Raw genomic sequence first — 13,067 nt, 5'->3', positions numbered from 1 at the left:
GTTTAAACTAGATGGACAACCTAGTGACCATATATCATGGAGACACCATTGAAAGCGATCGCTATGGATATGTTGAGTTTCTTGATATGCAAAGCGTGCCTATGCTATTCAATGATAGGCCTTCATTTAGTGAGATGGTTGCAAAGGCTCGGAAAGAGCTGCATTGCCTTGGAGATAATGATGTTGTAGTTGATGGTGTACTGCACCTAGGTTCTCCTCCGAACATCTTCAGGCGAATAATCTCAATTGGTTGTGCGGATCAGTGGGAGAACTATGTGAGATCGGCTATGAAGAGCTAGCTGCAATGTTTGAACGTGGTTGTGCGTCGGGTGTTAGTTGATCCCATCCGTCATGGGTTTACCCCAGCAACGGATCATCAGGCACACATCGACCCTCCCGTTCCAAAACCTTACCTACATGTGCAGATTGCACCTACGGTTCTCGATGCTCAATCTACCCCCAATGTGGTATTTGTAGATGGTTGTCAGACTCATGTTTCCATGGCAGATCCTCCTTATGAGATCCCTTCGACACAGAATTATCCGAGTAAGTGTCTTAACCGCATGGTTATTGGGAGCTTACCTCATTCCTTATATCTATTTCTTTCATTCTTTCCTCATTTCTGTACTGATGTTGCAAGAGACATTCCTGAGAATGTGGATGTGCCCCCTATTGTTGTGTAAGTGCACTTTGGAGATGGATTCCATGGCTCCAATAGTGTTGAAATTATGCATGATTCAGAGCCATATGAGATGGCTAGGGCTCTTGATTCTGATGATGATTGCCCTGTTGGAGAGTTGACGGAGAGTGATGTTGAGATGATGAGGCGTATCTTTCCCGGTCGTCGTGATCCTAGAGTTCATGAGTTCAGCGATCTTGCTCATTCCGATCAGGCGTTTGCAGAAAGACGTGATGATGAGCTCCTAGAAGCTCCTCAGGCCGGTCCTAACAAGGTAATTGAGAATGGGAGGGTGTTCAATGACCTCCCTGCTTTGAAGAGATGGTTGTAGGCTTTTGCAGTAATATAAAAGAGGCCTTACAGGGTATTGCATTCATATGCGGAGCGCCGTTACATAGTTGTGTGTGACAAGAAACACTGCCCATGTAGGGTTTGTGCAAGGAAGCAACAGGTAACCAGAAAATGGAAGATCACAAAAGTTGTCGGGCTACATAATTATGATGACCATGAGCTGACACTAAGGCATCGATAGTTGACATCTACCCTCATTGCTAAGCGGTTGATGAAAATTTTGTAGGGAGAACCCAACATAAAGGTGAGGACAATTATCAGGACCGTTGAGGCGTTGTATGGAGGATATGTGATAACTTATGGTAAAGCATGGAGGGCTAAGCAGCGAGCGTGGAAGATGATATATGGGGACTGGGAGGATGGGTATGAGCAGCTGCCAGTTCTTTTCAATGCAATCAAAGCGGTGAATCCAGAAATGCATTATGAGTACATCCCAAAACCTAATGCATGAAAGGATAGGAGACATATATTCTTCCATGCCTTCTGGTGCTTCCCTCAGTGTGTCGAGGCCTTTAGACACTATCGTCCCATCTTCTCCATTGATGGTACGTTCTTGATTGGCAAATACTAGGGCACACTTCTTATAGTCATATCCTGTGACACGAACAACAAGTTACTTCCTTTGGCATTTGCTTTGGTTGAGAAGGAGAACAATGACAGTTGGAGATGGTTCTTGAGGCTTGTCTGGATACACGTGGTTAGGCCTGGCAGGGAGGTTGGTGTCATATCTAATAGGCATCAGGACATACTTAATGTCATGCGAGAGCAGATAGAGGGGTATGCACCTTTACATCATCGTTGGTGTACTCGGCACCTTGCCGAAAATCTACTCTGGAAGGATGGTGTCAAGGGTAACTTTGATTTATTCTAGGAGGCTGCTCGACAGCTTAAGGACAAGTACTTTAAGAAAAAGTTAGAGTAGGTCAGAACCGCATCAAATGCAGAAGGCAGGCAATGGCTCACAGGTTTGATGAGGAATTTGGAGAAATAGATGAGAGCTCACAACGCCGGTGGATGGAGGTACAAGTTTTAGTGTAGCAACATGGCAGAGTCATTCAATAAGTTGCTATTGGGGATACGTGGTATGCCCGTGAATGCAATCGTTCAATTCACCTTCTATAAGCTTGTTGCCTGGTTCAACGATAGACACGCCCATGCATTGAAGTTGCGGAGTGATGGAGAGATATGGGCTCTGAAACCAAAGGCACACCTAGAGAAGGCAAGAGAAAGGGCTGACACACATGAGGTTGTATGCTTTGACCATGCCACAGGGACTTATCAGATTGAGCATAGGGGCGGTACAACGTTCGACGGCGAGGTCTGAGAGTCGATGATACATATGGTTGTCCTTCAAGATTTCAAGTGCACTTGTGGTAAACTAAGGCAGTACCACTTTCTATGTTCTCATTTGGTCGCAGCAGCTAGGCATCGCAACTATAATATCGAGAGGAGGATACCTCACGAGTTCAGTGTCGACACGCTTGTGCACACATGGAGCCCCCGCTTCGTGTCTTTTTGGGACCCTAGAGAGTGGCCTCCATATGATGGGCTGAAATACATTACGGATCCAGCTTACCATTGGAACAAGCGTGGGTCAAGACAGAGGATGAGGCACAGGATGGTTATGGATCAGATGCCTGGAAGAATGAGGCATGGGAGAGGAACTCCATTTGTTACTAACCCCGAGCAGTATGAGTGCGGCAAGTGCGGTAGACTTGGCCACAATTCACGAAGTTGCCATTGGCAGATTAGTGAGGTACGACTATTGGTTTATTTTATTATTTTATATTTATCGTCTTCATTTAATTAATTATGCATGTCTCTTTTTGTGCTTGTATTGGTGTCAATTACTTATACATTTGTAAGTTCATGTTTCATTGTATATTGAAATTCTAATTCATTCACTTTTTTGTAGGATGGAGCAATTCCACCTGCTCGACCTGACATACGAGGCGACCCACCGAGGATATCTCGTAGCGCTGGGGCAGGTAATAATCTATAAGTTTTATTCAAAATTTGGTGAACATACATGTGTTCATGAAGTAACAGGAGACTATGTTTTATTCGATGCAGGACCTTCCGCTCCTTCGTTCTAGAACCCACTATGGGTTCTTGGACATGCGGTACGATGACAGGTACACTCCTTTCCTACAAAGAGCTAGCCTGGATGTCATCTCTTTTTAGGTTCATCGTGGGTTGCCCAAGTTCAACTCAGCGGCCATAACTGCGCTAGTTGACAGGTATTAAACTGAATCATTGCCTCCATTCATGGCCATTTGTTCATGCGATTGACTTTTTGACAATTAATATTGCTTTGTCTTAAATATAGGTGGCGGCCGGAGACTCACAGCTTCCACCTACCTTTCAGGGAGATGACAGTCACTCTCTAAGACTGTCAGAAGATGCTAGGCCTAAGGATTCATAGCAACCCAGTCACCGGGCAGTGCAGGTTAGAGGGCTGGAGAGCATGAGTGGAGGCCTTCCTTAGGCGTGAGCTTGGTGAGCAAGTGGCTCGCACTTCTGGAGTTCCCATCTCCTGGCTATAGGAAGAGTTCGCATAGTACCCCGAGGAGGCAGATGAGGAGATAGTTGGGTACTACTACAGGGAGTGGATCCTACACTTGTTTCCCTATGTTCTCTTCCCTGATGCCACGGGTGATAGTGCGTCCTTGATGTGGATCCATTGCCTCGGTGACTAGGACCAGGCAGGTCACTACAGTTGGGGCTCTGCAGTCTTGTGTTTTCTATACCGACAGCTGTGCGAGGGGTGTCGTTGGTCTTCATCAAACCCATAACTTGGTGGATGTGTGTACCTGTTACAGTTGTGGATATGGGCTCATCTTCTAGTTGGCCATCCTGAGGCTCTAGATCATCGTGAGTGGTTCCAAGATCAGCCTCCAAGATGGCAGCCAACATGGGCATACCTTTGGGTCTAGGCCAGGGTTCCGTATGCGAGGTTAGACCGGGCATACATTGAGTTCACCAACGAGCTAGACACGCTGACGGTGTCTAGTGTAAGTAAATTTTATTTCCCATGCTGGTTTAAAAAGGATTAGTATATCATCTAACATCTTGTTTAGACATGTTGTAGGTAGAGTGGGAGCCGTACGGTGGAGATGATGCACTTCCTTTTCAGCTGAGCAACGTTTGTGGGGCCGACGATGACTTCTATAGGTGAGGTGCCCTCTAATCTACTTCTATACTATTGAGAACCATCTGTCAGATAGGATTGCACGCTAATTTGGAGTAAGACAGCTTTGGCCTACGACTCTGTTCTCGACTGGGGTTGACTTACACAAGTGTTTTGATATTTCAAATGTCTCATGGTGATGGTCCATTTCTATTAATATGGTGACATGTATATGGATTCAAGTAACGATGACATACGTGCAGGTTGGATCGTCAGAGGAACAAGAAGATTTTTAACTAGGAGAGGCACCACCAGTCCTTCATTGAGGAATGGGAGGAGATGCACGACAACAACGAGCCACACATAAACCATGAGTTCAGACGGTACCAAGCTTGGTACCAGCGTGCGACACGGTGCAGGCTGAGGCTACAGTGGACCAAAGCTGACTACGCCGACATCAAGTCCTCCGACGATGAAGACACGGCGTACGACCAGTCAACTCGTGCAGGAAGGCAGGTGGAGGCAGGACCGATCTTGGACAGAGTGGTAAGCCAATTGCCTTATTTTTGTACGTTAAGTTGTATAACAATACATTAGGCGTTCTTGGACTGACATTAGGAGTTATCTATTATAGTTAGTGCAACCTTCGAGCCGTATAACCCTTATAATACGTTAGATTTTTGTACAAAAGAAAACAAAACCTATTGCTATCTGTTCAGAAGTATTATTATTGAGAACTTTGTTGCAGGGTAATACACTCAAATGCTCAGTTGAAGAGATCAAACGCGTTCGGACGAGAGTCAATGCCGACTACATACTTGGCTTCCTGGACGTAAGATTAAAAATATTCTTTCAAACATATCATTAATACGTTAGATTCTTTCAGTTGACATAGTTTTGTACAATAGAGGCTGTCACGTCATCTACGTCGTGCGACTGGTCGTTGTGGTTGCAGGACAAACACGATGCAAGACGTGTATGTTCCTTCCACATGCAGAGGAGGCTTGGGTTCCTCTAGTCAAGCAGCTATAGGGGACATGGACGAGGACGAGGAAGATGACGACAACGACAACGTGGACAAGAAGCACGAGGAGCTTGGCCCCTCTCGGCTCCATGACGCTCCCTTGACTCATCCTATACCGCCTCTAGGCACTAGGAGACGCCGTTCGCATGACCCTTACACTCCAGGTACGAGCGCTCTCAGTCACAAGGGTAAGGGCAAGAGTAGGAGGCAGTGAGGGATGTGGTAGTTGTTAGTATGCACTATTATAGATTTTATATTTACTTTTCTATAACTATTTGGGAATGTAAGGACATTGTGGACTATTTGGACTGCGCAGGATATATTATGTTGGTTGTGATATTCGTTGTGGTTGCATTTTGCTCCTTGGATGATTCAATATTTGGAATATATAATGATGTCTCTATTTATAACTATGGATGCTCCTAAAACAAGGGAAACTCTTGTGAATTTTTTCTGTGAAACAATAATCATACTACGCTGCTAAAAAGGCACAAATATAGTACATAGATTAACTATAAATTTATTGTAAAGTGTATAATCCAAACGTATCGTACATATGCTTTATAGATGAATCTTGGGTTACCAAGCAACAGTGAATGATTCTTTGGTTGTTAGATAATAAAAATATACTTTTCAGATACAGGGACAACAGCGATTTATCACATCACTAATATAGTACTGGCATGCAAGGAAGCACAACTCCACTCTATCTCCACCATCCATCTTATTATTGTTTGATCCAAGGGCTTAGGTGAAGAGGCACACGGATCGCTGACATGGCACACTGAGAGGCCTCCATTCCTCTTCTTAACCTATAAATAACCACTCACTCCCTCTCATTCACACACAATAAGAAAGAAGAACACTCCTCAGCATTTTCTTTTGTTGCAGTACCAATGTCTGGAGGGTCATCCAGAGGGAGAGGAAAGAGGAAGGGAACTACCTAGGGGTGGGAGGGTCCTCTTGGTCCCGATTTCTTTGAGGAAGCTCTTTATGAGAGGTTTTCAGTTGAGAGCAAAAGTGATTTCACCAAAGAGGCACCACTAAGAGGATACGATGAAAGGAAAGAAGAGTGGCCAAAATGCATGCATGATGAGGACTGCATAGTGCAGATGTTCACTGAGAGAATAGATGGAGGTCGTCGTTTCTTCAAATGCCCGCGAGCATAGGTAATTGCTGTTACTTTTTGTTTCTTCAATATGTTTCTCTTGAATATAACTTACACGACATACTTATTATAGTCTTCCTTGGTCGAAGGAAACTGTAGGTTCAGTAGGTGGGTCGATCCTCGACCTATTTATCTGCATGTGGAGTACATCTACTACCTATAGGACCATATCTTCGATCTAGAAAGGAAAGTTAGCAGCGGTTACAAGGACGACGGACAAGACGACAACAACAATGGTGCCGATTCATAGGAGGCACTCTACAATGATCCATATTGCACCTACCCTAACCATAACAACAAGGGGCCTCCCCCATCACCCCTGCCACCACCAACAACAACAACGGGAGGCTACTATGGCAAAGGTGCAACACAATTTGCTATGTGGCCACACTACTAGGATGACTTTATCTTTTTCACATACCACATCTATGTGTTTGTTGTTTGGTTTAATTACCTAAGGCATGTTAGGTTTAGTCGAAGGAAACTATGTACCTAGATTCGGTACATGTAGTCACATGCCATTTCATGTGTTTCGTGTGTTGATTTATATAATATCGTACGTCGTTAGGTTTTTTTGCAGCAAGTGTTCACATTTCAATACGTCTGTATCATTAAGCAGAATATTAAGACCATAAATAATGAAAACAACCACATAATGAAAAGTTCAATACTATGCCACATTACACAACATATTAATAATAGAAGTATGTGCCGACAATAGACATAGGGGCAAATGCACTTTCAAATCCTCAGTCTGAAGCATACTGAGTAAGCAACTCATCATCCGAGTACTAGTCCTCTACCACAACCCTGTTGCTGTGGCTAGGCTCACCTACGTTGCTCTAACTTGCCTGTCGCCTGTAGTAAGAGGCCTCCGCTTCATCTGTGGTCGCTGTGGCCTGAGTGAAGAACGCGTCGTCATCCTCCTTCACCAATAAGCCCGCCTCTGCTAGAGCGATGAGCTTGCTCAGTCTGCTAGTGTCGTCCTCAGCCTTCTTTGTCTGCATGCCCGTCTCTGCTAGAGCGATGAGCTTGCTCAGTCTACCAGTGTCGCCCTCAGCCTCCTATGTCTACATGCCCGCCTCTGCTAGAGCAATGAGCTCACTCAGTCTGCCAGTGTCGTCCTCATCCTCGTCCCCCTCATCAGGCAACACAATCGGTGATTGAACGGTGCGACCAGCTCATGATCTATGCTCATCTAACTTCTCCTCATACCTTGCACGAGCCACCTCTACGGCATGTTCCTCGCTGCAACCAATCCATTTATGTATAAAATGCAATCAGTTAGCAACGCGATTATATTACATTTAAAATCAGACAACGAAAAAAAGGCTTTTAAGCACTCTCTGGCACATAATGTAGCAACATGCTCATTCAAGACCTGCATTTGTACTCTTGTCTCCTCTCTTGCCTCATTCCTTGCCCTCTCCTCCTCTAACGTCATCCGCCTCTCCAATCCCCATTTGTTAAGTCCAACATCAATCGGGTTGCAAATACCGCGCTGTCTGGCAAACTCACGTATCTTTTCTTTGTGATGTTTAATGAATAGGTTGACGTAGTCAGGTCCATATCCCCTCTTCCGTGCAATTAGTTGCCTCTTCTATAGTTCATCCAAGAACTTAGCTTGACCATCATAACATTCCCACCTGCATTTTCTAGTGCTCTATTCAAAAGAAATATTATATCATATATGTCTTAGCAAAAGAAATAAAATATGATTCCATGTTTACCACAAAAATAACGAACCTCATCATACTCAATCATATGGCCATAATAATGACCTATTCCAAGCTCCAAAGGGACTACGCCATAGTTAGATTTAACACCACATTTGCATATGATAGGAGGTGCTTTGTAGATTACCCTTTCTTTCTTCTTTTCCTTAACCCTCTGCGGTTCTTTTGGCCATTGGTTCTTAGGACCATACAACCATTCCTTGAAACGACACTTCGCCATTGAAAACACCTAAATAATGAGACATTAGTACATGAACACATATAGCTCAAGATTTGAACACATACACTTTGTACTTACTTCATGCTTGTTTGGACACACAAACTCCAACGTATTCTCAGGGTTTATCACAGCTCGATCTCCGCAATCACACAGAGGATGTTCCTCGAGTCATCTAACTGTGGCTAGGTGCTTCTCCTTAGCCATCAATGGCGGATGGTTAGGGGGGGGGGGGTGAAACCTACTGCTTGAAGTGCTCACGTGGATGTCTCTCTCTAAACCAATCGTCGAAAAGGAGGTACCTAGGATCAAACTTGTCTGCACCATCGATCCACTGAAATAAAAAGCACCTCTCATGGTCCTACACAATGAGATTCCAACAAAATATTAGTAGCATACTTACACAAATAAAGAAAAAGGATAGTGGAAACAATTTCTTACATTAAAATGACTGCATGTATAGAAGCAACGCGCCGCTGTGTCCGGATGTTTCGATTGAAAAATATGGGCCAGGAAACTACAGTCACAGTTAGGGACAGAGAGGTCAGGAGGGATAGGGGCATCTTTGCTACAAGCATCAGGGTATAATTCTCGAGAACGACCACGTTTTTGCCAAAACTCCTCCCAAAACATTTCTTGCATCTAACAAAACGGATGTAATTTAATAAACATAAATCAAAACATCACAAATAAATGTCAATGAGAACCATAACTACAATACAACCAATTTTGTTCTAAGAAACGAAAGCTGTTAACATTAAATCCTAAACCTAGGGTTTCCCATTTGATGCACAACAATGAACCCATAACATAACTACAAGCGCCTAGGTTTGCTAGCCTTTTCCACGCCTTGGCATCATCCAACGGTTGTATAATATATATATTGAGGGATACAATGAAACCCTAAGTGATGACGATTCTTAGGTTGAAAAATCCAACTAATATATACCAAATCGATGTAAAAAACTAGAAGTTGAGCGATGATACCTTGCTCTCGAAGATCTACGGATCAAATCAAGGTTTTCAAGGTCCAATATGCCGATTCGTGAGGTAGGGTGAAGTGGGGAGAGAAAAAACCCGAGAGGGAGGAGAAAGAAGAGGAAGAACGCTCAGGCAGGAAGGTTGGGCCGGGGTTAAATGCTGGGAGCTCGGCGCCAGTCACTATGACGCTGAGTTCGGCGCCATAGATCTTAGCGCCGAGCTCGGCGCCAGAGTGACTGGTGCCGAGCTCCCTGCCAGGGCATCCACCGTTCCTAGGATCTCGGTGCCAGAGACGCTAGCGCCTACCTCGGCGCCAGCATTAATGGCGCCGAGCTAAGGGTCAATTTTCAGAATTCTTTCCGCCAGGGGTCTATTTGTGAGAAACTTTCAAAAAAAGGTCTAAATTGTAAAAAATTCGGGGGGGCATGGGGGGGGGGCAGAGTCGGACAGGATGGCTGGCAACGGCATGGAGGCGCACTGGTGCATGGTGCGCTCACCCGGTGGCGTACCAACCCCCCATTCCCCGCGCGCGGATGAGCTGCTGGCTCGCCGCTCGCGTCACGCCAGCTCGATGCCGTGTCGTGCTGCAGACCTCATCACGACGTGGCCGTCGAGGCCACCTGTCCACACGGCGTCATCGCCTCCCTGTCGTCGTAGCACGACCCGTAGGCGATAGATTGGCGTGACGGTCCTCCTTTATGTTCTTTGCCCATACCAATGTCCCAACGAAACCAAGCATGGTGGTTGTGGGGGTATGACTCTGGATGCCCATGGCAAATCACATGGGTTGTGCCCTCAGGGGCGGCCCAGCCCACAAGACAAAGCTTTGCAGGGCATGACTTTGGTCGGCACCTTCCGCAAGATATCTAGAAGATATCCTAAAGATACTACGAGATCTGTTAGGATATGTATGATCCCAAGATCCCTGTAATTAGTTATTACTTTCTGGTTATCTCTCAGATCTAACCGACCTATAACTCTGCTCCCTAGACTATATAAGGTAGGTAGAGACCCCCTCCAAACACACGTAATATCATACGATAGCTAATACAAACCAATAGACCACAGGAGTAGGGTATTACGTCATACTGATGGCCTAAACCTATCTAACTCGAGTGTCTCTGTTGCCTTCTTGTTCTTGATCTCACGCTCCTCTGCCGATCAATCTACCTTCGTGGGATACCCCTCGGAGGACTGTCGACGATATTCTATCGACAGTTGGCGCGCCAGGTAGGGGCTGTGCGTGTTGTTTCCTTGTTTAACAAGATGGCTTTTTCTACAGGCTCTTCGACCCTTCTACAGCCCGGCCAGATCTTCATAGTCGGATCGATCTCCTGGATCATCAATGCTGATGGAGTCGAAGAGCTCCTCGAGCTATTGTAGATCATTTCTACACCGACCACCCCCACGCCCGCAACTGCAGATCCAATCTTGGAACCACTTCTGAGGTCGCCTTCATCAACGACCCACCCGCTTCCTCGCTACTAGAGGAGGCGGATCAACAATGATGATATGGTCAAATCCATCGATCGGGTCGGCCTAAAGCTCGCTGATTGTCTCTCTATCGCCGAATCGGCCCTGGATACTTTGGTTCAGCACTGATCTCCCTTCGATCTAAGATCTATCGGAGGCTGCTCGGAAAACTCCAAGAGTTGCGGCTCTGCCCTTCAGGCTCACCAACGTCGCCATTACTTACCAAGATGCCCTGAGGGGGAAATTCACCGACCAGGTGGAAGATGTCCATCCACTCATCGACCAGCTCGCCGTTCAGCCTTCGCCAGCCGTCAACATGCTACACATAGGCCGGTGCCCCGGAGCGTCCCTCTAGACCATCCCGGAGGGAAATCCAGGCTCGGAGTCTCAGGGATCTATGGAGACCCTCGCCAAAACCTTCAATGAGCAGCTCATTTCCCACCCTTCTAGGGTGGCGCGATCTTCAACGTCAGCGTCGACAACCCTCCTCGGAATGGCGAAACTGAGGAGGAATGCGTCGCTCATGAGAACCAAAACGTCAACCGCGCACAGTGCCGAGAAAATGAGGCAGCTATCGCACGGGCCAAGGCTACTCAAAATAATCGGCTTGACTCACAAGGAAGGCCACTGTCACTCCACCATGACCCCGATGAAGAATTTCTCTACATTGATGGCCACGACGTCTTCAAGACTCCAAGCGCTAATCTAGTAGTGGCCGCCAATGAGCTTGCCCGCCTCCCACAGACGCCTGAGCTCACCAAGGTCACCGCCATGCTTAAAGCGGCACACTGTCAGGTTAATGACATTCACGAGGATCAGAGACCTTCATGCTCCACGAGCATGATTTGCCGATCAGCTGCACCGACATCCAATCGCCGCCCCAGTCAAAGCTATTTTGCCGACCAATCACTGCCTCTCCAGGGAGGAGCCAGGGGCCATCGCATCGAACACCATCGCCAACACGACCAGGAGGTCGAACAAGACACTCGAGTGCACCGCAGCAACCTCCGGGATGCATGACGATGTATCGAACAACGTCGCTTCGGTCACCATGAAGACAAAGTACGCCGTCGCTAGGAGTATGGAAATCTAGACTCAGCTCTCGAGCAGATCGATGTCGGCAACGCTGCAGCTGACGCCGACCATAACCCCGAAGGGCCCCCAGCGTTTGTGAGGGCGCTCTGAACACTCTAATGGCCTTATGGTTTCAAAATCACTGGGGTCGAGCCCTACGAGGGAAGGATGAATCCAACATAGTGGCTACAGGCTTACGCCACTGCTGTCTGCATCGTCGGAGGAGACACTAGTGTCATGGTGAACTATCTCCCCATCATGTTCACGTCACCCGCCATGAGCTAGTTTACTAGCCTTGCCTTAGACTCCATCGGGTCCTAGGAAGAGCTAAAAAAGTCTTCATCGATAATTATATGACTACGTGTACTCAGCCAGGCACCAAGCATGATCTCAACCACATCAACCAGAAGCTGTTCGAGCTTCTTCACAGCTACATTTGGTGCTTTTTCGAGATAAGGAATTCTATTCCCAACATCACAGAAGCTGATATCATCACCACCTTCACCCGAGGACTCCACCATCGCGAGATTTGCTCCAAGTTCAACAGCAAGCCGCCCACAGGCATTGGCGAGATGATCACAATTGCCAACTAGTACACCGATGCCGAGGAAGCCGAGGTGCATTTCAATGAGGATACGGGCACCCATCGCCAACCTCATCGCTATGACAACTGCCCCGACGACCGACACCACAATGACTGTCGCTTCGATGACCGCAGTTACTATCATGACAGTGGCCATGATCGAACAGAAGGACCCAAGCTTGGCCAAAATCATCGCCACTAGCCAGAACACATTGTCGCCGCCGTTAATCAACCTCACGCCAAGCGCAACTACGACAAGCAGTACCAAAAGATCCTCGATGGCCCGTGCCCTCTACACAAGAACACCAAACACAAGATGAAGAACTGCCTCGGCTTAGCTAAGAAATTTCAGGACAAAAAGCTAGAAGACGACGCCAACGACAGAGCCGGAGACCGTCGACCACCTGGGGGTAACAACAATGCCTTCCAGAACCATGACAAGGTGGTTGCCACCATCTTCAGGGGCCTCGCCACCACCGAAAGTAGAAGAGAACGGAAGCTCACCGCACAGCAGGTGCTCTCCGTCACTATGGAAGATGACACCGCCAACCCTAGCTATCGCCCATGGTTTGAGGTACCCATCACCTTCAGTAGGGCCAACCAGTGGGCGGACATCCCCTACATAGGGCGTTTCCCCCTTGTCCTCGACAC

This window comes from Miscanthus floridulus, chromosome 3, assembly GCF_019320115.1.
Source record: "Miscanthus floridulus cultivar M001 chromosome 3, ASM1932011v1, whole genome shotgun sequence".
NCBI lineage: Eukaryota > Viridiplantae > Streptophyta > Magnoliopsida > Poales > Poaceae > Miscanthus > Miscanthus floridulus.
This window is presented reverse-complemented; position numbering follows the sequence as displayed.